Source organism: Suncus etruscus, chromosome 1 (assembly GCF_024139225.1).
Source record: "Suncus etruscus isolate mSunEtr1 chromosome 1, mSunEtr1.pri.cur, whole genome shotgun sequence".
Classification (NCBI taxonomy): Eukaryota; Metazoa; Chordata; class Mammalia; order Eulipotyphla; family Soricidae; genus Suncus; species Suncus etruscus.
In genome coordinates this window covers 95,412,062-95,437,776 of record NC_064848.1, presented here as the reverse complement: position 1 = coordinate 95,437,776, position 25,715 = coordinate 95,412,062, and the positions used below count along the sequence as shown (strand labels likewise).

General features: G+C 36.6%; 1 protein-coding gene and 1 non-coding gene across 2 annotated transcripts in view; one reads left to right on the top strand and one right to left on the bottom strand.

Moving 5' to 3' along the window:
* Positions 1-25,715, top strand: part of THSD7A (thrombospondin type 1 domain containing 7A) — a 320,868-nt gene that overhangs the window by 119,269 nt on the left and 175,884 nt on the right. The gene's annotated exons all lie outside the window — the stretch shown is intronic.
* Positions 20,845-20,948, bottom strand: LOC126028325 (U6 spliceosomal RNA). The gene has a single exon (XR_007502420.1). It is a non-coding gene; the product is annotated as a U6 spliceosomal RNA (small nuclear RNA).

Sequence of the window (25,715 nt, the reverse complement as noted above, 5' to 3'; positions counted from 1 at the left end):
TGGGTATGGTATCTCATGTGACTGAGCCCCGAGATGCAATCTTAGTTTTTCGACCCTTTGAATCCAAGAACGCCTGTAGACAGAAAAGCTGAGAGGTATTTTAAGTATAGAAAGATTAAGTCATTAAAACATATTTTTATGGCATGCTCCTGTTGGAGTCAGTGGTTTCCCATGGTATTCTTTACCTGTAATCCTGTATAAGAACCCTAAAGGCTTATTATGGGCCTTTGTAGTAGAAAGCTGATTACTTACCTGGTCTTTCTATGCTGCTGTTTCTGCTGTTGCTGGTTTTTTTGTGGTATAGTGTGTAGTCAAGAGTTTGTGTTGTTCCTCTTTTTTTTTTCTAGGAAAAACCCTAAGGATTTTATTGCAATTCCTAAATATTGAATTTAGAAATTGAGGAAATACATTTTTATGTTTTACCCATATTTAAATTATATAGAAATTATTTATTTATTGTCATAATTCTTTTGAAAAAGAAAATGTTCTAAATTAATATAATCTAGAATGTAAATTAATAAGTCATTGAATACTTTTATATGTTTTCTTTAGATACTTTGATGGCATAGTAATAGGTATATATTTTTAAATTATTAGAAAAAGCTTTCTAAAAATATTCATATATACCTCTGGCTGCTAAATAAGATATATCATGCTGATATGTCATAATAATATTGGAAGTTGAGATTCATTTTTAAATACATGTCAAAAATTATTTTTAAAATAATAATATATAAAAATATACATATATACACAACACATATATACACACATTTTATATATATACATATATATATATATATATATATATATATATATATATTGAGGTCGGAGAGATAGCATGGAGGTAAGGCATTTGCCTTTCATGCAGAAGGTCATTGGTTCAAATCCCGGCATCCCATATGTCCCCCGTGCCTGCCAGGAGCAATTTCTGAGCGTGGAGCCAAGTTAACCCCTGAGCACTGCCAGGTGTGACCCAAAAATCCAAAAAACAAAATAATCATAATATATAATTACATAACTCTGCTATATAAAAGTAGGCAGTCCATTACTTAAGATTAAATTTCCAGGAGCTATTCTTTGGAGAGTAAATTGCTGATTTGTGAAACTTTTTAATTTTAAAATTATTTCCTAATGTTTCAATTTGTTATGAAGAATTTTCTCCTTTATGTATATTATAACAATTATAATAATTAATTTATAAAATTGTTTCTTATAAATTTGAATTAAGTGACTTTAATGCTATTCTGATGTACTGTTCTCAGGAATGATTTATTGATTGCAGTTAGGGGTAAATCTATACACCCTGTTGCAGCTTAGTCATAAAGTAAGCTTTTACCTTGTTCACAGAATAATATCCTTTTGTTCTAATTGATAAAAAGATTTTTAAATGGATTTTCTGTGGCTTAAATTGTAGTCCTGGTCAATAGGGAGGCTGATATTAAATGTGAAAAGTATGATAATTTATATGAAGAATTGCTTTTCGTTCCCGGAAAATGAAAGTGTTTATCTCCATTGAAAGTTTAGAAAGGCAAGGCTGCTTTCCTGCTGCTGTTCCTTTAAAAATACTCCCATAATCATTTAGTCAAATTCAGGATAGAGAGAATCTCTTTGTTTAAACTCTTCTTTTATAAATTTGTAGCTCATGCTGATAAGAGGGTTTTAACAGGATAGACTAAATTAAGTATACCTTGATCTCTTTCCATCTTTTTCTTTTCTTCTAGAAGAGAATGACAGTGATTCTTTTGGTCTTCATTATTTTGGTTTGCCTGCCCAGGGTTGTAAGGGGAGAGGAAAGTAATTTCCAAGTCACTCAAAATACCTTGGAGAGCTCATGTCTGAAATTTTCTAGCTACCTAGACATATATAACATAAGCAGATTAAAAAATGTTTTCACCAAGATCTCTTTATATCCTTAAATATGCATCTGTCTTGTAAAACTCCTGCATAGTTTTTGATAATTGTATTTGTTTGCTTGGGTGTCACACCCATTATTATTCTAGAGACAAACATTTTTAGCTTTCTCTGTTTTGCTTTTTAATGGATTTTTATTTACTTTAGGGCCTAAACATAAGTCTTTACCTTTCTGACACCTTCATTGACCCAAAAAAGCACTGAGTAAATAGTGTACATTCTGCCCCTTAAGCCCTAATAATATTTCTAGGTATAAAACAGACATACATTTAAGATGAATTAATTTCACCTTGTCTTTTTGGGACACTTTAAAGTCTAATTCTAAATGTATGGGATTCTGTGTTTTATAAAAACCATATATACTTCTTTCTTCAAATATAATTACCTCATACCCATTTCACTGATTTGGTAACAGTACATCCTGTACTATTACAGGGTGATAAATGTTTATAAATTTTAGGAGTGCAGTGTTAACCTAACACTACAGCTGCTACCCAAGAGCCAATATCCTTCAATTACTGTCTATAAGAACTTTTCCATATATCCCTCCCTCCTTGGGAGGAATCTGAGTCTTCTGAGTCTTCAGGTATCTGAGGCTAAGGATTTTCTTTTCTTTAGATGTCATATATTTCCTTGATGCTATTCCTTTACATGACACATATGACTAAAATAACCTTGAAGTTATCTTAACTTTTTCTTCTGACTGTTTTGCCTAGAACAATAACCTCCACTTCTGTTTCCTAAATCCACGTTGTAGAAAAAGGCAAAAACATCTTCTTCATTCTCTTCTTTCTTATCTTCCTCCTCCTCCTCCTCTTCTTCTTCTTCTTCTTCTTCTTCTTCTTCTTCTTCTTCTTCTTCTTCTTCTTCTTCTTCTTCTTCTTCTTCATCTTTGTTCTTTTGTTTGTTTGTTTGTCAGTACACTTGGAGCTTACTTCTGGCTCACATCTGGTAGACTCAAACTGGTTGACCATATGGGATGGAAGTCAGGTCAGCAACATGGAAGAAAATTCCCTACCCATTGCACTACCCATTTTGCCCTTCGTTTCTTCATCTATTTTTTACCAAATACAATTACATTGTATGTGTGTCTTTATCCACTAATTTATCATTATATATTATGGATTGTTTCTCTGTCATGGTAATTGTAAATAGTACTATCATACTTTGTTTGTTTGTTTGGTTGGTTGGTTTGGTTTTTGGGCAACACATGGTATGCTCAATGGTTACTCCTGACTTTGCACTCAGAAATAGCTCCAGGTTTGAGAGATCATATGGGATGCCCAGGGATCAAACCACGTCTATCCTAGGTCAGCCGCGTGCAAGACAAATGCCCTATCACTGTGCCACCGCTCTGGCCCTGTACTATCATACTTAAGTAAACATAGTTGTACACACCTTTTAGAGAAGTTAGAATTTGTGCTTTTTTTGTTCTTTGAATAATTAAGTAGGAGTGGGATAGCTAGAGTCTTTGATATTTTCATTTTTAACTTTTGGGCAATTCTCTGTACAATTTTCCAATGAGGTGGAACCACATTAAATTCTCATCAATGGTGAATGAGTGCTCCTTTATCATCACAACACTACCAGCATTTGTCAATTCTGGTCATTATATATAAGCTATTCTCAGTGGTGTGAGGTGATCCTTATTGTAGTTTTAATTTGCATTTCCTTGATGATCAGTGATGCTGAGCATTCCATGTTTCTTTTTTTTTCTTTCAATTCGCTAAGCACTTATTTAAGGGCTCATTCCTATATATGAGACATATAAACACAGTTACAACATAAATTCATGAAAACAGAGGTGCTGAGAGGACACAAAATAGACTCTTGCACCCAACCCTGTAGACTTGTTTTTCTCTAGCAATGAAAGTTCCAAGTCACTTATCACACTTATCACACCCAAATCTCTCTTTTTCTCTCTAGGGAGAGGATCTGAGATTTGTTGCAGGGCAGTTTCAAAGTGGTCCCATTGTTCAGGGTCTTGGGCTGGCACTTGAGTTGGATCACAGAGTTTCCCAGGGGCACCATGGTATGTGCATGGTGAGTTGGTGAATGCTGGGAGCCTGAGGGTAAAAGATTAGATTTGAGGCAGTGGAAATGCCTCATGGCTGGAAGGTTTTTCCTGAACTCTAAAACTTGCTGAGGGAATCACAGACTAGTCCCCAAATGTACCCACCCTACTAGCATATCCACATTCTGGTGGCAAATCTGTCAGCCAGGACTAGGAAGTTATTTAAATAAAGGTCTACCAAGGGATCCTGTTTTATTTATCTCTTAGCAAGGTGGTGGTGGTGGGGGGGTTAGAGTTACACCCAGTGATGCTTAGGGCCTTGTGCTCAAGGATCATGCCTATTGCTCTGGAGACCATATGGGGTGCTGGGGATTGAACCCAGATTAGCCTCATCACACAAGATAAGAGTCTCCTGTCCATACTGTCTCTCCTGCCCTGAAGGAATATACTTTGGCTATAAAAGTTAATGCTTTATTGTCAGCTGTGAGGTGACACAGAGGGTAATGGGATACAGACAAAAAGGAGAGGACAGTAAGATGGTTAGGGATACATGGATGGGAAGTATGGGGTTCTTCTTTCTTTTCTCCTTTGGTTTGGGGCCTCACCTGGCCATGCTCAGGACTTACTCCTGGCTCTAGGCTCAGAGATTATTTCTGGCAAGGCTTGGGAGACCAAACGCATTGCTGGGGATTGAATCTGGGTTGGCTGCATACAAGGCAAGCACCCAAGTTACTCTGCCATCTCTCTGACCATGACAGACTGGATTTGTGAAGACTTGGATATGGACAAAAATGACAAAAACAAAGTAGGTAGGATATAAAGAACTGTTTGGATCGTCACTTGGGGTTCCTAATACCTGGCTTGATTTTATGGGATTGCAGTAGCACTATGTAAGATACTGCAAATGGAGGTATTTTCTTTAAAAAGTACAGAACTCTCTAGAAATACAAGACCTACTATGTAACCTGTGGACAACAGAGATGGGCTGTGCTTCAGTCTCTAGTCAGACACATTTGCCCTGACAGATGGTGTCCACACAGGATCCTTGGTAAGTTAGCACATGCCAGAAAACACTCACGCAGCCAGCAGTGGAGGTTTAATGGAAACACGTGCTGGAGGTACTGGGGTTAGTCCTTCCTCTGTTCATGGGGTCCGAAGAGGAGAAACAGTGTTTCTGTTAGATACAAAACTGGCCTTGTAGCCCTCTCAGCCCACTTCCCGCCCCTTCACCAGCAGTCTCCTCAGTGCCCCCTTGAGCTCCTTGTTCCTCAGAGTATAGATGAATGGGTTGACCATGGCCGTGACCACAGAGTAGAAGAAGGAAATGAATTTGCCCTGGTCCTGGTTGCTGCTCTTGGCAGGAAGCAGATAGTCATAGATGGCTGAGCAATAAAAGAGAAAGACCACCAGAAGTTGGAACAGGCAGGTGTTCAAGGACAATCTTCAGCACTGCCCTCGCAAAGTAGCAGTAGGAGACCAGGATGATGCTGAATGGGACAGCAGTGAAGAAGGTGCAGACACCATTGAGCACAGCTTCATTGAGACTCATGTCCCCACAGGCCAGTTTGATCATGGCAGGCACCACACACAAGAAGTTGTTCACCATCTGGTGTCCACACAGGGAGAACTACAGCGTGAACGTGGACTGAATCAGGGAGTTTCCCAGCCCACCGTGGTTCAGGGGCATCCACTTGGGAAGGGAGACTATAGAAGAGAGAAGGTTGTTGCAGGCATCTGAGACTTTTCCAATGCAGCAGATCTGCTTTCCTTCTCCATGGCCTTAGGAAACCTTGCTTGAGAGACGTATTAAGCATTTTTACATTTCTCTTTCTCTCCAATTATAATAGCTGCCTGTAGAAGAAGTGCCCCAATCTTTTGTTTCTGTCTCCAGAAGACATGCCATGCATTTCTATTGTAGCTCAAATTTGACATCTGGATGGAATATAGTTTCCTATCATTGCTGGTCAGACAGGAAAGAGTTGGGACCTCAGAGGATCCAAACACCCTAGGGAACTCTGCCTGATCCCTGGCCAAATAGCTGCTGCTTTCCTTGCTGTTCTCCCTGGACAGATCCTCAGGGCTCTGAGAGGAGCCTGAAAGGGCAATGACCCCATCCAATAGCAGCTTCCCTGATAGCTTTATTCTGAAGGGAGTATCTGACCACCCTGAGCTGGAGATGGTCTTTTTCATCATCATCCTCTTCTCCTACATGCTGACCTTGGTCGGGAACTTCACCATCATCCTGCTCTCCCACCTGGATTCCTGGCTGTATACTCCCATGTACTTCTTCCTCAACAACCTCTCCTCCCTGGACCTGGCTTTCATGACCAGCTCTATCCCTCAAATGCTGATTAACCTAGCAGGGCCAGACAAGGCCATCAGCTACCTTTATATTGGAGAATTTATCTGTAAATTCTTATGTCTATTTTATTTATCTTAGTATCTGCTTTTATTCTATAACTACACTGCTTAATTATTGTAACTTTTTTTAGTATAAAATCAAGGTTCACATCTTTTTATGCAAGGTTTCTTTGACTACTCAAGGAAATTCATGATCCCACATATTTTAGATAAAAAATTTAATGATACCTCTGCCTTTGAAGAACATCACTAGCATTTTGGTAGGGAATGGAGTCAATCTGTATAATATTTGTGGTGTGATGATTTCTTTAATGATGCTATGTTAAAAATGGTAAAGTAGACCATCTTTTTCTCTCTCTCTCTTTTTTTTTTTTTTGGTTTTTGGTTTTTGGGCCACACCCAGTGATGCTCGGGGGTTACTCCTGGCTATGCACTAAGAAATCGCTCCTGGCTTGGGAGATCATATGGGATGTTGGGGGATTGAACCACAGTTCACATCCTATGCTGGCGCAGGCATGGCAGACTCTTAACTACTTGAGCCACCACTCCAGTCCCAGGAGTAGACAATCTTATCTAGTGCCAAATTTAGAAGAAAATTCTAATTTCCATATAATTGAACTTAATATTAATTGAGGATTTGTTCTGTATGACTTTTATTATAGTAAGGTAAGTTTTTCTATCTATATTTTCTAAAGCTTTTATTACAGCCATTTAATGTTTTCAAAAGGTTTATATGCACATATTCATATGATCATAAATAGTTTTTTTTGAAGATGTGGCACATCTTATTACTATTTGCCTATGTGAATTATTATTCCATTCCTTTAGTAAATCTAATTTGGTCATATTTTACAATTTTTATGTATTATAAAAATTAATTTGCTAATATTTGATTGAGGATCTTTGTATCTGTATTAATCAGGAGTATTGATTATAATTTGTATATGTAGTATCTTTACTTACTTTTACAATCATGGCAATATTTTTGCCCTCTTAAAAATATTTGGCAGAGGGGCCGGCGCAGTGGCGCTAGAGGGCTAGAGGTAAGGTGTCTGCCTTGCCAGCGCTAGCCTAGGACAGACCGCAGTTCGATCCCCCGGCATCCCATATGGTCTCCCAAGCCAGGAGTGACTTCTGTGCGCATAGCCAGGAGTAATCTCTGAGTGTTACCGGGTGTGGCCCAAAGACCCCCCCAAAAAAAAAACAACCAAAAATAAAACAAAACAAAAATATTTGGCAGAGACTCTTTGAATTCATTCTGAAAAATGAATTATTAACTTTTTCTGAATTTTATGAATTTTGGGTAATCAAACTATCATACTATTTATACCTGGGATTTTTTGACTTTATAGAATATCATTTAATGATTTTTTTTATCATTTAATGATTTTTAATCATTAATTTGTCACTAAACTATTATGTTTATTGAAAAGACTGATTGCATCTTCACATTAGAATAACAATCTTAGCTGATTCTTAAACACATTAAAGAAATATTTTGAGCAATCAAATTTTTTATTTCTTTACTAGAAATGGATAGGGCACAAAACCCAGAATCCATCCTATTCTGGGAGTCTATACACCCACATTTATCTGTATTTCCCACAGACACCGCTATTAATAGGAACCAGCATGATCTATCTACATTCTATTCAGGTCCTGGTAGCTGAGTCAGTTAGATCTGCAGGCAAGCCTTCTTATTAGGGATATGACTCTCCACCATGAGGAGAAAGGAGATTCCTGTGTCTTCTTTTATCCTGCAATTTAAACAACTGTTGAGGTGGAGAGAACAACATAGGGTCCTAGAATCAGAATGTGTAGAGAGACAACTGAGGGTGTTGCCTTTCCTGCACTGAATCAGAAGAAATGCCTCACAAACCTGGTGTTAATTCTTTGACCTTTAACATTACCAGGGGAAACCAAAATCTTTGCTCTTTCTTCCCTTCTACCTTCCATTCTCCTACATGTTAGTGACTATTTTTTATTTCCACTTTCTCCAACCTCTGGGGTAGATAAGAATAGTTTAATTTTAAAATTCTAGCTAGTTGAGTTCCCATGGCCCTTCTTGCCTTTATTCCCCTGGCAGCTTTTCTATTGACCTTTATGGTTCTTATTTTACCTAGAGATTTCACCACCTAAAAAGCCATTAATGAGTAGTGTGGGCAAAGATCCATCTTCTGTAACTTATTCAAAGAGGTGAAATATTTTGCTATTTTCGCACTTAAAGAGAGGGTCCAGGCAATAGACTAGTCCAGTTCTGCAGTTATCAACATATCTGAAAGATCAGATCAGTTAGAATGAATATTACTTGAACTAATTCGGCCCTGGATTAGTGAATGTTCCATACTATCCTTGGGAGGAAAGAGCACTAGAAGATGCTCCCTCTGGAATGATGACAAAGAAGTTAAGCAACAGAAATCAAAGCATCATTGTATTATACCTGTTCACTGAATATTTTTAGCATCTGTGGGAGGCCATGCTCCCAGTCTTCCTCAGGATATGGTCTCTAGTTTTACAGGTGTTGCTTGGATAGGAGAACCAGAACTCCCACTAGGTTCAGTAACAGCAAGTAAAACACAGCTCCTAATTACATCTCCTACTGTACTATTCGGTGTAAAATCTCCCTGGCAAAGTTTTAGCCAGACTAGTGATCACATGTACATCTTTAAGTTGCTTATGAACAGTCTATTACAACCAGTAAGTACACTTTCATATAGGTTACAAAAGAGAAGTGAGCCCACTAGAAGGCATTTGATTCATATAGAGAAAATAGTTTTTCTCTCTACTTTACATTGAACCTTGTCAGATAGCTGAATAAACTTGGCTTGTTCCTTGCATAAATCTAGCAAGACTGGAGTAATCTCCATTTTGGAGCTATCCATTATTTACAGGGGATTTCAGGAAATTGGTTAAATACAGTGCAGATGGTTTAACAATAAAGACATATTTTACTTTTCAAATCAGGGTTTCCCAGGCTAGGCTGATGTAAATGTGCAAAGGTCAGATCAACATGATGAGCTGAAGGTGGCATGGAGCCTCTCACCTCTGTAGGAGCGTCCTAGAGAAAAAACTGTCCCACTTCTCTCCAGAAATTTTGTGGATGCTGAGAGCAGGGCCCAATCAGTGCAGACCTGGACATTTCTAAACGATTTCTGATTTCCCTAGGCCAATCCACCTCTATGGTCTCCCTGAAGTTAGCAGAGCACTTTTAACAGAACTGACCCTTCTTGTCATGTAACCTCAACCTCTTCAACTTCATTTCACTTGAAGAGGTAGGGGTACCTGAGTTTTTTTTTCCTCTGAGTTTTAAGAATTCATTTCTGCCTGGAGATTAGTCTTCACCCTAGAGAGGAAAATATCCTGACTATATTTATGAAAACCAACATAATGCCATGAAGCATTAAAAATACTTAAGATGCCAAGGAAAGAGAAAAATCAGTGCTTCTCAATTTATAGAACACACAGAATGCCATTATGCATGTAGTTTTATATCTCATTTGGAAAAATCTTTTTGGTGGAAAAATCTTTTTTTCATAATTTCTTTATTTAAACACTGTGACTACAAACATAATTGCAGTTGGGTTTCAGTCATAGCAAGAACACCCCCTTCACCGTGCAACCTTCCCATCACCAATGCCCCTATCACTTCTCTCCCCAACGCCCTACTGGTATTGGAGACAGGCTTTGTACATCCCTCACTCACTAACAGTGTTATGCTAGTTCTCAGCATAGTTATTTTTCAAACTACACTCTTTGTGGAGAGCTTTATATCTTGAGCCTGTACTTCTTTCTGGCCCCCATCTCTGGGAATTATTTAAATATCTTGATTTCCTATAATTTCAAAAGATCCATTATTTTTTCTTCTTTATTTGAACATCTTGATTACATAAATGATTGTGATTAGGTTTCAGTCATGTAAAGAACACCCCCCTTCACCAGTGCAACATTCCCACCAACTTTGTCCCAAATCTCCCTCCATCCTACCCCACCCCCACCTGTACTCCAGACAGGCTTTCCAGTTCCCTCATTCATTCACATGATTATGGTAGTTCTCTGTGTAGTTAATTCTATAGCTGTACTCACCACTCTTTGTGGTGAACTTCATGGAGTGAGTTGGTGTTCCAGTCCTCCTCTCATTGTCTCTGAGGATTGTTACAAAAAAGAATTTTATTTTTCTTAAAACCTGTTGTGTATGTAAATATTTTAGGGGATTATTATGTTACTGACCCTACCCTGATTATTGATTGTGCCCTACCCTAGGGTGTGACCTGGCATTCTGCCCCCACCCTAGGGTGGTACCTGATTCTGCTTCCACCATAAGGTGGTATCTGATCCCACCATTGGGTAGTACCTGATTCGGGGGGATAAAAACAAGGGTCTATGGAAGGTGGGGGGCTTTGGGCTGGAACTTATGCTGAGTCTTTGGACTTCAGTCTTGTCCACCGAATAAAGCTAATATTTCCACAAGCCTGACTGTCTGCGAGCTGTTTACCCGCCGTTTCACCTCAGAACCATCCACTGGACAGGGTATCAGATGCGTGCTCCGAGTTGGAGGGGAAAGGCCTTATCCTCCATCCCTCCATCAGTCAACCTCTTCAGGGGCTGACTTGCAAAAACAAAACCCATAGATGAGTGAGACTATTCTGCATCTCTCTCTCTCTCTCTCTCTCTCTCTCTCTCTCTCTCTCTCTCTCTCTCTCTCTCTCTCTCTCTCCCTCTCCCTCTGACTTATTTCACTCAGCATGATAGATTCCATGTACATACATGTATAGGAAAATTTCATGACTTCATCTCTCCTGATGGCTGCATAATATTCCATTGTGTATATGTACCACAGTTTCTTTAGCCATTCGTCTGTTGAAGGTCATCTTGGTTGTTTCCAGAGCCTGGCTATTGTGAATAGTGCTGAAATAAATATAGGTGTGAAAAAGGGGTTTTTGTATTGTATTCTTGTGTTCTTAGGGTATATCCCTAGGAGTGGAATAGCTGGGTCGAATGGGAGCTCAATTTCCAGATTTTGAAGGAATCTCCATATAGCTTTCCATAGAGGCTGTACTACATGGCATTCCCACCAGCAGTGGATGAGTTCCTTTCTCTCCACATCCCCGCCAGCACTGATTGTTCTCATTCTTTGTGATGTGCGCCAATCTCTGTAGTGTGAGGTGGTATCTCATCGTTCTTTTGATTTGCATCTCCCTGATGATTAGTGATGAGGAGCATTTTTTCATGTGTATTTTGGCAATTTGTATTTCTTTTTTATCAAAGTGTCTGTTCATTTCTTCTCCCCATTTTTTTATGGGATTAGATGTTTTTTTTCTTGTAAAGTTCTGTCAGTGCCCTGTATATTTTGGATATTAGCCCCTATCTGAAGGGTGTTGGGTGAATAGTTTTTCCCACTTGGTGGGTGACTCTTGTATCCTGGGCACTATTTCTTTTGAAGTGCAGAAGCTTCTCAGTTTAATGTATCTGTTGATCTCTGCTTCCACTTTTTGGACAGTGCAGTTTCCTCCTTGAAGATGCCTTTAGTCTCAATGTCATGGAGTGTTTTACCGATGTGTTGTTCTATATACCTTATGGTATCTGGTCTGATATCAAGGTCTTTAATCCATTTGGATTTTACCTTTGTACATGATGTTAACTGTGGGTCTATGTTTGCTTTTTTGCAAGTGGCTAAACAATTCTGCCAGCACCACTTGTTGAAGAGATTTTCCCTGCTCCACTTAGGATTTCTTGCTCCTTTGTCAAAAATTAGGTAATTTTATGTCTGGGGAACATTCTCTAAGAACTCAAGCCTATTTCACTGATTTGAGGGTCTGTCTTTATTCCAATACCATGCTGTTTTGATAACTATTGCTTTGTAGTACAGTTTAAATTGGGGAAAGTAATGCCTCCCATTTTCCTTTTCCCTAGGAGTGCTTTAGCTACTCGAGGGTGTTTATTATTCCAGATGAACTTCATAAGTGCTTGATCCACTTCTTTGAAGAATGTCATGGGTATTTTTAAGGAGATCTCATTAAATCTATATAATGCTTTGGAGAGTATTGCCATTTTAATTATGTTAATCCTGCCAATCCATGATCAGGGTATGTATTTCCTTTTTCGTATGTCCTCTCATTTCTTGAAGCAGGGCTTTATGGTTTTCTTTGTATAGGTCCTTCACGTCTTTGGTCAACTTAACTCCAAGATATTTGAGTTTGTGTGGCACTATTGTGAATGGGATTGCCTTCCTGACTTCCATCTTTTCCCTATCATTATTGGTGTATAAAAGGACACCTTGCTGTATGAATCTATTGTTTCTAGAAGCTTTTTGGTAGAGTCTTTAGGGTTTTCTAAGTAGAGTATTATGTCGTCTGCAAACAATGAGAGCTTGACTTCTTCCTTTCCTATCTGGATTCCCTTGATATCTTTTTCTTGCCTGATCACTATAGCAAGAACTTCCAGCACTATGTTGAAGAGGAGTGGTGAGAGCAGACAGCCTTGTCTTGTACCAGAATTTAGAGGAATGGTTTTTAGTTTTTCTCCATTGAGGATAATATTTGCCATTGGCTTGTGGTAGATGGCTTCAACTAGATTGAGAAAGGTTCCTTTCATTTCCATCTTACTGAGAGTTTTGATCAAGAATGGGAGTTGAACCTTATCAAATGCTTTCTCTGCATCTATTGATATTTTCATATTATTTTTATTTTTCTTGTTGTTGATGTTGTGTATGATGTTGATAAATTTGCGGATGTTAAACCATCCTTGCATTACTGCAATGAAACCTATTTGGTTGTAGTGTATGATCTTCTTGATGATGCATTGGATCCTATTTGCCAGGATTTTGTTGAAGATCTTTGCATCAGCAGTCATCAGGGATATTGGTCTGTAATTTTCTTTTTTGGCAGAGTCTCTGTCTGGTTTTGGTATCAAGGTTATGTTGGCTTCATAAAAGCTGTTTGGGAGTGTTCCCGTTTTTTCAGTTTCATGGAAGAGCTTGATTAGGATAGGTAGTAGCTCCTCTTGAAAGATTTGAAAAAATTCATTAGGAAAATCATCTGGACCTGGGCTTTTCTTTTTGGGCAGATGTTTGATTACAGTTTCAATTTCCTCAGTAGTGATGGGGGTGTTTAGATATGCTACATCCTCCTTACTTAAATGTGGAAGATTATAAGTGTCCAAGAATTTTTCCATTTCTTCTAGGTTCTCTTGTTTAGTAGCATAACGTTTCTCAAAGTAGTCTCTGATTACCCTTTGGATCTCTGCAATTTCTGTCGTGATCTCCCCCTTTTCATTTCTAATACGGGTTATCAGATTTCTCTCTCTCTTTCTTTGTGAGTTTTCCAATGGTCTATCAATCTTGTTTATTTTTTCAAAGAACCATTTTCTGCTTTCGTTGATCTTTCGGATTGTTTTTTGGGCTTCCACTTCATTGAGTTCTGCTTTCAGCTTTGTTATTCCCTTCTGTCTCCCTATTTTTGGTTCCTTTTGTTGGTCATTTTCTAAATTTTTGAGCTGCGTCATTAAGTTATTCAGGTATGCTCCTTCTTCCTTCCTGATATGTGCTTGTAGAGCTATAAATTTTCCTCTCAGGACCGCTTTTGCTGTGTCCCATAGATTCTGGCAGTTTGTGTCTTCATTATCATTTGTTTTCAGGAAAGTTTTGATTTCCTTTTTGATTTCATCTCAGATCCACTGGTTGTTCAGTAGCAGGATGTTTAATTTCCAATTATAAAGTTTTTCTTCTGTGTGGCTTTGTAGTTCACATCTAATTTCAGAGCCTCGTGGTCAGCAAAGGTAGCCTGCAAGATTTCTATCCTCTTGATTTTATGGAGGTATGTTTTATGTGTCAGCATGTAGTCTATTCTGGAGAATGACCCATGTACATTGGAAAAGAATGTGTAACCAGTTTTTTTGGGATGGAGTGTTCTGTATATATCTATTAGTCCTCTTTCTTCCATAACTCTTTTCAGGGCTAGTATGTTTTTGTTGGGTTTCAGTCTGGTTGACCTATCAAGTGTTGATAGGGCCGTGTTGAGGTCTCCCACAATGATTGTGTTATTATTGATTTCTTCTTTCAGATTTGTCAGTAATTGTAGTAGATAATTTGCTGGTCTCTCATTGAGTAAATATATGTTTAATAGTCTGATTTCTTCCTGTTGCACATATCCCTTGTGTAGTATCAAATAATTAACTATGGAGCTGGATGGCGATGGATTTCTCTCTGCCACCCCAGGCCACATGGCTCCGCGATCCCCATGCAGCTGGCGGGTCTCAGGCCCAGGTGAATGGCCGGTATAGAACTCACTCACAGGCAGGCATTAGGAAGCATCATCTTTATTCATGCCCTAACCACCACAGGTGTGTGGCCTATCTCATAACCTTTCAAGCATTCGGCCATTCTTAGCCCTGCATCTTATAATTCAGCCATATTCCTTTGGCCTCCACCCTGGTCAAAGACCAAAAGAGGCAAAGAACCTAAAGCCAGCGAGCGCAGCAGGGCAGAGCCCCTTAATTCCCTGGCTTCAGGGTTTATCTACCTATTCCAAGACCCCTCCCAGGAATGGGCGGGGTTTTGCAGGTAAGGATACACCTAATATCTGGTTCCCAAGACCCCTCCCAGAAATGGGTGGGTCTTAGGTAACTACACCTAAATCCAGGGTCTCAGATAGGTACACCAACACCCTTGATTAGTACATAGTGTCCATCTTTGTCCCTTACCACTTTTCTGAGTATAAAGTTGGTGTCATCAAATATTAATATGGCCACCCAGCTTTTTTGAGGGTGTTTTTCGCTTGGATGATTTTCCTCCAGCCTTTGATTCTGAGTCTATATTTGTTCTGACTATTCAGATGTGTTTCTTGTAGGCAGCAGAAGGTTGGATTCATCTTTTTGACCCATTTTGCCACTTTGTGTCTTTTAATTGGTTAATTTAGTCCATTGACATTGAGGAAGATGATTGTCATAGGATTTAATGTCATCTTTGTAGATAAGTTTGCTGTGTTTGTTGGTCTCTCTTGTCTTAGAGTAGTCCTGTCAGTTTTTCCTTTAAGGCTGGTTTATTATCTGTGAAGTTTCTGAGCTGTTGTTTATCTATGAAGTTATATATCCTTCCTTCAAACCTGAACGTGAGTCAGGCTGGGTGCAATATTCTCTGTGAGGCATCCATTTCATTCAGTCTTGTCACAATATCCCACCACTGTCTTCTGGCCTTGAGAGTTTCTTGTGACATGTCTGCTGTAAGTCTTAGGGATCCTCCTTTGAATGTAATTTTCCTTTTTGATCTTGCTGCTTTCAGTATTCTATCTCTATCTATAAAATTTGTCATTGTAACGAGGATGTGTCTTGGGGTGTTTTTCTTTGGGTCTCTTTTAGCTAGTACTCTTCGGGCATGCAGGATTTGATTGCATGTAGTCTTTAACTCTGGGAGTATCTTTTTGATGATGTCTTTGACAGTTGATTCTTCCTGGAGATCTTATTCCTGGGTTTCTGGGACTCCAATGATTCTTATGTTATTTCTATTGAGTTTATCAAAGATTTCTATTTTCATCTGTTCGCATGCCTTGAGTACTTTTTCCATTACCTGTTCCTTTGTCATAAGGTTCTTTTCCAATTTCTTCTGTTGTGTTGAGTTTTTCTGCATCACATTTTCCAGTACTCCGATTCTCTCCTCAGCTGCTGATACCCTGTTGGCGAGGCTATTCATTGAGGTTTTCAGTTGAGCAACCGTGTTTTTCAGATCTGTTATTTCAGTTTGGAGTTTTCTGATTTCTGTCTTTGTGTTCTCTTCAGATCCATCTATGCTCTTTTTGAGTTCTACGAACATATTCCATATTTCTATTCTAAACTCCTTATCTGAAAGGTTAATCAGGTGGTTGGAATTTATTAGGTCATCTGAGCTTTCATCTTCATTCTCTATGGATGGTGTTTGCCTGCGAGGTTTCCCCATTGTCATGCTTGTAGAGTGGTTTTTTCCTGCGTGTTGTGGTAGGGTTCATTGGTTAGAAAGAGTGTGCGGCTGTGAAGCAAAGTCTTCTGCTGCCTCTAGTTGACAGTCCTCAGAGTGAACAAAGGCACAGCAGGGTGGAGCCTCCACAAGCCAGAGAACTCAGCTTATTGGACAGCGACCCCTGCAGCCAGAATGTACTTACTCAGCAGCTTCAAAATGCAGTTTTTTGGGGGTGCGCTCCCTAGGCCTCTGAGGAAACCTTCGGGGATTCAGAAACACAGCAAGACATGCGCAGAAGAAGTTTCCCCTGAAGTCGTCAGAGTCAAAAGGTCCAAGTTTTTTAAGAGAACTTTAATGTGAGTCTAGAGCATCTAAGCTCCTTTTCCATAGAATTCTCTACACAAAAACTTTTGATCATTTTGGATTTAGAGACATACTGTTTATCTAGTTTGAGTATAGCTTTTTTTTCATTCCAGTTGGCAGCAACCAACTGATTACACTCTCACAGAATTCCCTCCATTAATTCCAAAATTCATAACTATTCATTATCTTTTTTGCATAACACACACATCCACATATTTTTCTCACCTCTTCTTTCTTCATTCTTCACAGGCAGTCCTGATGCCCTGGATGTCACAAGCAACTGTGTGCACCCAGCTAGGAGCATTGGGGAGGGCCATTGTTGGCTCTGTGCTTCAACCTCTTTCCAAGCCTTTTTCTTTATCTTCCTCCTTTTCTCAGGGCATTAAACTGGCCATTATTTTATTTTTAAATTTATTATAATGTATTTATGATGTTGCCCCTAAAATGGGTCCCTTTTTCCTTTAACTGTCAGCAACAAGTTTTATCTAAGATTTTCTAATATGTTTAGAGCTAAACCAGAAACAATAAAAAATATCCACACAAAAATGAGATAAACTGTAAATATGTTAACCTTCCATTTTATGTATAAATAAACATGAGTGTATAAAAGAATACTTATAAATCAATGTGATGAATATTTAACACAAAGAAAAAAATTTAAATAATATTTATTTTTTCTAGTTTCTTTTAAATCAGAGTGACCTAATGTGACTGGACATTTGCCTAGTGGCCTGTGGGAAGGTATTAACTTTTTAAAGTGAAATGAAAAAAAAAGGCTGCTCTGGCATTTTAGGCATTGCATTAAAAATTATGTGACAGTAAAAAAAGAGAACATGGACTTTGTTAAAATATCATGACTACAAATTGTTTTACCTCTTTATTTCTCTCCTAATGATTCCTGGACAGTCTTATGGACTATTCTATGATCAAAAATCTTCATTAGATCCTAATTGTCTTCTCTAGTTTAAGAACCAATATCAGGTATATTTCTAGCACTATAATAGAAAGGATTCATGGCATCACTATAGAAAAGAATGAACATAATTTTATGTAAAATACAAATTTCTCTGTACAACTGAATTAATACAATATTGATTTACTTAATAGTGTCTATGTTGAGGTCATAATCACAAAAGTATGTTAGAAATAATAGCACTTTTAATTATATTTTAAAATATAACCTTCACAAAATTTGTATAAAATTTATTTTTCTTATGTCTGAATATATCTCTTTTCTTGGATTAATTTTATAACTAACCTTTTAGGTTCATACAGATGACTGTTAAAAAACTTGGAACTAAGATCACGAGGATATTGTATCTGTGTGTAATATTATATATATAATGTATGTGTTAGATCCATATCTATCATCTAGTTTTTGATAAATTTATTTGTAAATTTATAAAATTGATAGTAACTAACTCTTATATAGTGTAAGACACATTGAACATTTTTGAAGCAAAATAATGCAAAAAACTTTTGTATTTTCCATTTCATATAACATGCCTTACAAACATAAAGTCAACTAAATAGCAGTAACTGCCAATATCTGCTAAGTGGCAATATGTATTTCCTCTCACTCCCAAGGCTTTTTAAGAAAAGGCTTGCAGTGAAATATTATGCAATAAAAACTTCTGTTAAATATGTAGTCTTTAGTGTCCTAAATTTGTGAACTTAGTGTCTGGAAAATTCTAAGATATTATCCTAACCAATTAGCCAATATTTTTAAGTTGTGACTACATGTTATGAGCTTTCAAAGATAAGATACTTAAATATAGTCGACATGCTTTACTTTTAAAAAGTTTAAGAAAATGGAAAGTGTGCTAGCATAATTTTATATATGGAACGTCATATTATTAATGGGACAATATAGGTTAAGAACTCTATACATCATTATGCATGTAAATGCACATGTATAGAATATTAAATATATGTATGTGTATTTTATGATTACCACTATATTGCCAGGTAATGTTAGTTGGCAATGTCAGCAAATTATAAGCAGTAGAACTCTAAATTAAAAAAAATTGTATTTTCAAGAACAATAGCTGTGTATTTTTTAATAGCACTGTCAGCATTCTGACTTCCTATAAAATCCTTCAGTTTCTGTAGATTAGTGGTCTGTCTATTGATCTTTGTTGTTTCCATGACTAACATTGATTTTTTTCTACCCCCACTGAGACCTTTGCTGTCATCAAATGTACTTTTTCTCTTATGCCAAAATGACATTTGATTGGATTATCAACAGAAGAAGGCTTCTGCCACTAAACACAATCAATATGCTTGTGTTCCTGATTTTATAGACCTTTCAGAGACTATTTTCATAGATGAAAGGTAAAAATATTTAAGTTCTAGTCAGATTATACCGAAACTGAAAAGTAATTTGCAAATGTAATTTTTTATCAATCTAAAATAATATTAACCAAGTCTGTTCCTAAAAATTTAATATCTAAATCTAAATCTAAATTTAATATTTAAATAAAAATATAACTATTTTTAAGGTTTCTTAGGAACCCATTGATTTTTCAAAATATTATTTTACATTGATTTTGTGCTTTACTACAAACACTTCTAAACTTATTTGGTTTTATACATTCTTTAAAAAAATAACACTCAAAGCCCTCTCTGAAAATTTACTTTTTTAAGTGAATATAAGTTCTCCTAATTTTTACTACTAAGTGTTGCATTAATCCCTTTGGATGGTCTTGGATGGTGATAGATGGTGATGGAGGGGCCTTTCTCCTCCAGCCCAGGACCACGTATGTCTGCAACCCCCTCAAGCCGGTGAGTCTGGGTTCAGGAGAGCGGTGAGTAGAAAACTCACAGGCAGGCTTCAGGGTATATCATCTTTATTCCAGGCCCTGGCCAACATGTGTGACCTATATCATAACCATTTAAGCATGCTCTACTCAGCTTGCCCTGTGTTTTAGCTTCTTTCAGCTATCTCTCCTATAATTTCTCTATTGCTGCCTCCTCCCAATTCCTCCTTAATCCAAATCCCCTTTCCCTTTGGCCAAGCCTTTTGTTATCTGCCAAAGACCTTCCCAGAAATGGGAGGTCTATTAATAGGTAAGGTTTCAAGATGAATGGGGAGTGGGGTAACAATCATGCATGAACATTCCATTACTCATTATAGGGGCAATATTGCCCACATTATAAAAACATAGGTCTACAATATTATGGAATTGAAAGAGCTTATTTTCACACCTCTGTCAGTGTGAGTAAACATAACTATCAAAGTTTCAGTGTCATTACACCACCAACAAAGATTCTTCTGAGGTCCAAAGAGATGACTTAAAAAATTCCAAGGGTATTCCAAGAACTGGAACACATGTTATGCATGTAGGAGTCCCAATCTGATGCCTGACACTATATTGAACCATGAATATCACTAAAAACAGCCACCAACCTCTATCAGGAGACAACTCCAAATGGATTTGGCTTTAAACGGAAAGACAATATTCCTCTTGTTCATTCACATACCATTTTTGATAACCACAATAAATTTTACTGACTCTAGGAATTTGCATTGTTGTTTCTTGCCATTTAATTTGTGTTTAGGTTCATATTCATATGGATAAAAGCATCTGATAATTAACTTACTTTTCTTTATTATTTCACTTAGAAATTCCTAATGTTTTGGCCACTATTTCAAAAAACATATGCTTTAATCTTTTTTAATAATTTTGTTGTGATCATTGTGAATTACAATTCTTTCACAGTAATATTTAAAGTATATAGTGACATTGAATTAGGAGTATTCCCACTACCAGTATTGTCCTCCAACCCTGTTCCCAGCATCCCCTTCCTTTCACCCCCGGACTGCTAGTACAACTGGTACCCTCTCTGTATAGCTTGTTGAAGATTGGGTATCGATTCTGTTGTTGTTGACTTTGGGCTTGGTGTTTTTGTCTGATTATTTTTTTATTTATACTATGTTCATATGACTGTTTGATTCTGATCCCACCCATTTCCCCCCTCAATTTATGAGGTAGAGCAAGATGATTCAATTTATGTGATTCTGTTTGAAAAATAAAAAAAGGAAAAGAACAAAATGAAACAAGAAAAAAAACAAAATATATAAACAAAACACAATAAAAAAAACCCAGAAGGAGTCCATCTAGAGGTTATAAATATCAATTTAAAAAGAAAAGGGAAAAAAGGCAAAAAAAAAAAAACAATACAAAAAATCCCCAAAACCAACAACAACTAAGTAGACAAAATAAAAAAAAGATACAAAAATCAAACAAAAGACCAAAATCATCAAATAAATATGGAATGCTTCACGAATTTGCGTGTCATCCTTGCACAGTGGCCATTCTGATCTTTGTATAGTTCCAATTTTAATATATGTGCTGCTGAAGCGAGCACTGCTTAAACTTTGTAAATACAATGATATATATTATGATATATATTTATGTAATAATCTGATCTTTATTAGTCCATTTAAATCCATTATCTATGTGTGAACATTTAGGTTTATTATATAATATGGATAATGTAAATTATTGTTTATATACATAGGGTAGATTTTGGATATAACTCATGATAAGAATAGGCCTTGTTTTTATGGGATCCTGAATTTCAACCCAGCACAGCTGAGATTGGCTCATGGTCATGCTGTGTGTATCATATCTTAGTGATAAAACCAAAAAAATATACTATGAATATGAGTACAACGATGTTTTAGAATTACTGTTTCCACATTCTTCTGATGCTTTTGGGTGATATGACTAGGTAATATGTTATTTGCATATTTTAAGGAATTTCCATTGCAATTTCCTATAGTATCTGACAATTTATATTCCTATCAGCAGTGTACCAATGTTTCTTTTCTGCACATAATCATCAACACTTCATTCAAATCTTCTTATATAGGCCATTCTTGCCACTCTACAGTGAAACCTTTGTTATTTATTTGCATTTTTCTGATGATGAATGTGATTGAACATTTTTTATACGTCTTTGTGCCATATTTTTTGTAGAAATGCTTATTCATGTCTTTTGTTTATTTTTAAAGTTTATTAACAAGTATTTGAAAGCATATATTTGCAAGATATTAGAAAGTATACATTACCCTTATTATAAAGGGCTTCATATACTAATGGCATGTGTAGTATGTGTGCATAAAACGTGAGTGATAATAAATGAGTCAAAAATTAATTTTTATGACTCATGAAAACAACTGAAGTAAAATGTTTCCTTTATTTTAAAATTTATCACATACTTAAGCTCTTTACTATGTATAGCAATTATATATATATATATATATATATATATATATATATAGTACCATAAGACACACTTTGTTCTTATAAAAGTGTGTCTTATGGAATGAATGCCACCTGGAGCTGAAGCCTGAGTGCATGGGAGGACAGCATGCATCTTATGGTCAGGTGCATCTTATGAGCAAAAAAATGGTAATTTGGTGGCTGGAGTAAAAGTACAGTTCACTGTGCACTTGAATTACACACAGCTAACATGTGTTCAATTCCTGGCATCCTATATGGTTCTTGAAGATTACCAGGAGTAATTCTTAAGTAATACCTGAGCCAGGAGTTACCCTTTAACATCATATGATGTGGAACAAAACCAAAATAAACATGCATATATAATTATATAATGGCTTTTAAAATTAATATTAACATTTTGCAGGCATTAGAATAGTAAGATATTTGAGATTGTGCATCTACAAAATAGGTTAAATTTTAGCTTACTTTTACTTTAATATCTTACAACCTCTGAAATGCCATATTCATACCAACTTACATCAGAAATATTTAGAAATATTATAGTTTACTTTTAGATGTAGAATATAGATTTATTTGAAGGAGAAGGTTTGGTAGCATTTTATGATGTGAATAAAGTAAAGGGGGTTCAAGCTATAGGGAAAAAGGCATACTTAAGTTATAAAAGACCAAAAAGAAAATGTCCCAGAGGAGTTAACATACTAATTTGTGGAGAAAAGGACTTTCTTGAAAAAAAAAATGTTATCAAAATTTTTTTGAAAAGATGATAAATTAAAAAACTGTAGAGATAATTATATGCCAACTAATTGCTTCAAACTTTTTATTCTCTTCTTGAACCATTTTTCTATAACAGATTAAACTGTAAGCTTTGGGAGAAATAGTTCTATTGAACACTATACTAAGGAACTGGAGAGATCGTACAGTGGACTTTACTTGCCTTGTATGCAGATAATCTAGGTTTGATTCTAAGCATTGTATATGGTCTTCCAAGCTTTACTAAGAATGACCCCTGTGCACAGAACTCAGATTAAGCCCCTGGCACGCTAAATGTGGCCCATAATCAAAAACAAACAATGAGAAGGAAAGAAATAGAAGATATTTATATATCTCAAAAATTTGGATCTATGAAGATTCACAACAGGATCTGTACAATAATACAAAGAATATACAGATGAATAAACGTTTTAATAATTACTTTATTTAATCACCATGGTTACCAAATTGTTCATGATTGAATTTTAGTTATAGACTGTATACCACCCTCCACCCTTTACCAGGACTGGTTTCCCAACACCAATTTTATCCAGTTTCCCCTTTACCCTCCTGTCTCCACCTCTTTCTGGGGCAGGCAATTTACTTCTCTTTCTTATCCCTCTTTCTCTCTCTTTTTCCGTTTTCATACTGTGGTTTGCACTATTGTTAATGAAGGCGTATCATGCATTTCACTTTCAGCACCCAGTTCTTGTCCAGAGTAATTAATTCCAACTACCATTGGCATAGTGGACCCTTATTTGCCCAAAATGCACTTTCCTGATCTTCGTGGCAAACAAATATTCATATTGTTGTTTTTTTTAAAGACTGTACCAGTCTACCACAAGCAGTGAATGAGAATCTCTTTTTGCCCACAACTGTGCCAGCACTGGTTGTTCTTGCTCTTTGATATGTGCCAGTCTTTGTGAAATAAATTCTGATTATTGTTTGACTTGCATTTCCCTGATGGTTAGAGGTGTCCAGCATATTTTTCGCAAGCCTTTAGGCCTTCTTCTTTGAGAAAATATTTGTTTTTCATCTCCCTATTTTTGAACGGGGTTAGATGTTTTTTCTTGCTTAGTTCTATAAGTGCCTCTGCATATCTTAGATATTAACCCCTTCTCTGATGAATACTGGGTGAATAGTTTCTCCCATTCTGTGAATAATCTTTGTATCCTAGCCACTGTTTCCTTTGACATGCAGAAGCTTTTCTGGTTGATGTAATCCCATTTGTTAATGTTAGCTTCCACTTGGTTGGCAGTAGTGTTTCATCCTTAAAGATACCTTTAGTTTTAATGTCATGGAGTGTTCTGCCTATGTTTTTCTCTATGTACCTATCATTTTAGATCTAATATTAAAGTTTTTAATCATTTTTATTTGACCTTTGTGCATTGTGCTAAAGAGAGGTCTGAGTTCACGTTTTTCTAACACCACTTGTTTAAGAGGCTTTCCTTGCTCCACTTTGTATTTCTTGTCCCTTTATCAAAAATTAAATGATCATAGACCTGGGGTTAGTTTCAGAATATTCAAATTGACTTTGTATTTGGATATATAGCTATATTACTCCCAACTTTACTAATGTACCCACCCAAAGGCCACAACCCTGTTTCCCCATAGTGTAATGATTAACACTGTTACCTCACATCAGTATATTAAATACCTTCTATTAGTATATTAAATTATTAGTATATTATTAGTATATTAAATACCTTCTTAGACTATTCAGACAACCTCTGATGAAAGAAGTTGGATAACATAGTCAAACTGATACATCTATCATATTATCAAGTTCATATTTTGCCCAAATTCCTCTGATTCTAAAGTAATTTTTGCAGCTCCCTATGCTTCTTCTCAAGGAATATATCTGTTTTATCTATGGTCCTTGGGGTATTTTTACCTAATGTTCTTCATAAAGGAACTTCATAATATTTCTAAGTTTAACTATTATTCTACTTCTAGAGTTACAAATATTGAGTGTCCCTGAAGAGGCCACATTCTAGGTAAGAATGCAGGTTCTAGTAGATAGATTAGAAATGCCTGACACTTCATAAAGTATCATAAAATAAATCACTACAAAATTGCATTCTTCATATCATTATAAGTGGCTTTAACCCGGAGAGATAGCACAGCGGCGTTTGCCTTGCAAACAGCCAATCCTGGACCAAAGGTGGTTGGTTCGAATCCCGGTGTCCCATAGGGTCCCCCGTGCCTGCCAGGAGCTATTTCTGAGCAGACAGCCAGGAGTAACCCCTGAGCACCGCCGGGTGTGGCCCAAAAACCAAAAAAAAATAAAAATATATATATATATTTTTATAAAAATAAAGTTATGACATTGTTTATACTAGTGTTGGTATCTTGGGCAGCTCATATCAATAGAATATATCAAACAGGCCTTCAATCAGAACCTCAACACAAAATATTTATGTTGGGGGCTGGATCAATAGCACAGTGGTAAGGTGTTTGTCTTGCACACGACTCACCCAGGACAAGCCTGTGTTCAATCCCCAGCATCCCATATGGTCCCCCGAGCCAAGAGCAATTTCTGAGTGCATAGCCAGGAGTAACCCCTGAGCATCACTGCTGTGCCCCCCAACTATTTATGTTTGGATATTTTATTTTATTTTTGTTTGATTATCTCATATTTAGTTTGTTTTTACAATTTATTTTATACTTGGTTGTTTTAATTGCATGGATAGTTTCAGTAGGAAAACATTTAACTATCTCAGTATATAGTTGGTTCTGAAAGGTAGATTTCTGATTTTCTTAAATTTTTGATAATATTTTTACCACCTATTGCTTAAATTGTTGATTATTTATGTACTGCCGTACATTTTGAACCTAAAATTACTTATTTGAATGGATAAATATTACTTATTTCTTTAGTATTTTTATTCTTCAGTGTCATACTTTTTTCCACATGACAATGTCTGTAATTCTAATAGTTGACAACAATATAAATAAAAATGCTATGTCCATCTTTACCAAAAGTGTTATATGATAGTATAAAACAATTGGCACCATATCTTCAAATTCAACTTTATTATAAAATACATATGGTGTCTCCTAAAAATTATTTAAATACAGCAACACTGACTTTTAGTTTAAGATGAATATCTATGGGGCTGAAGCAATAGCACAG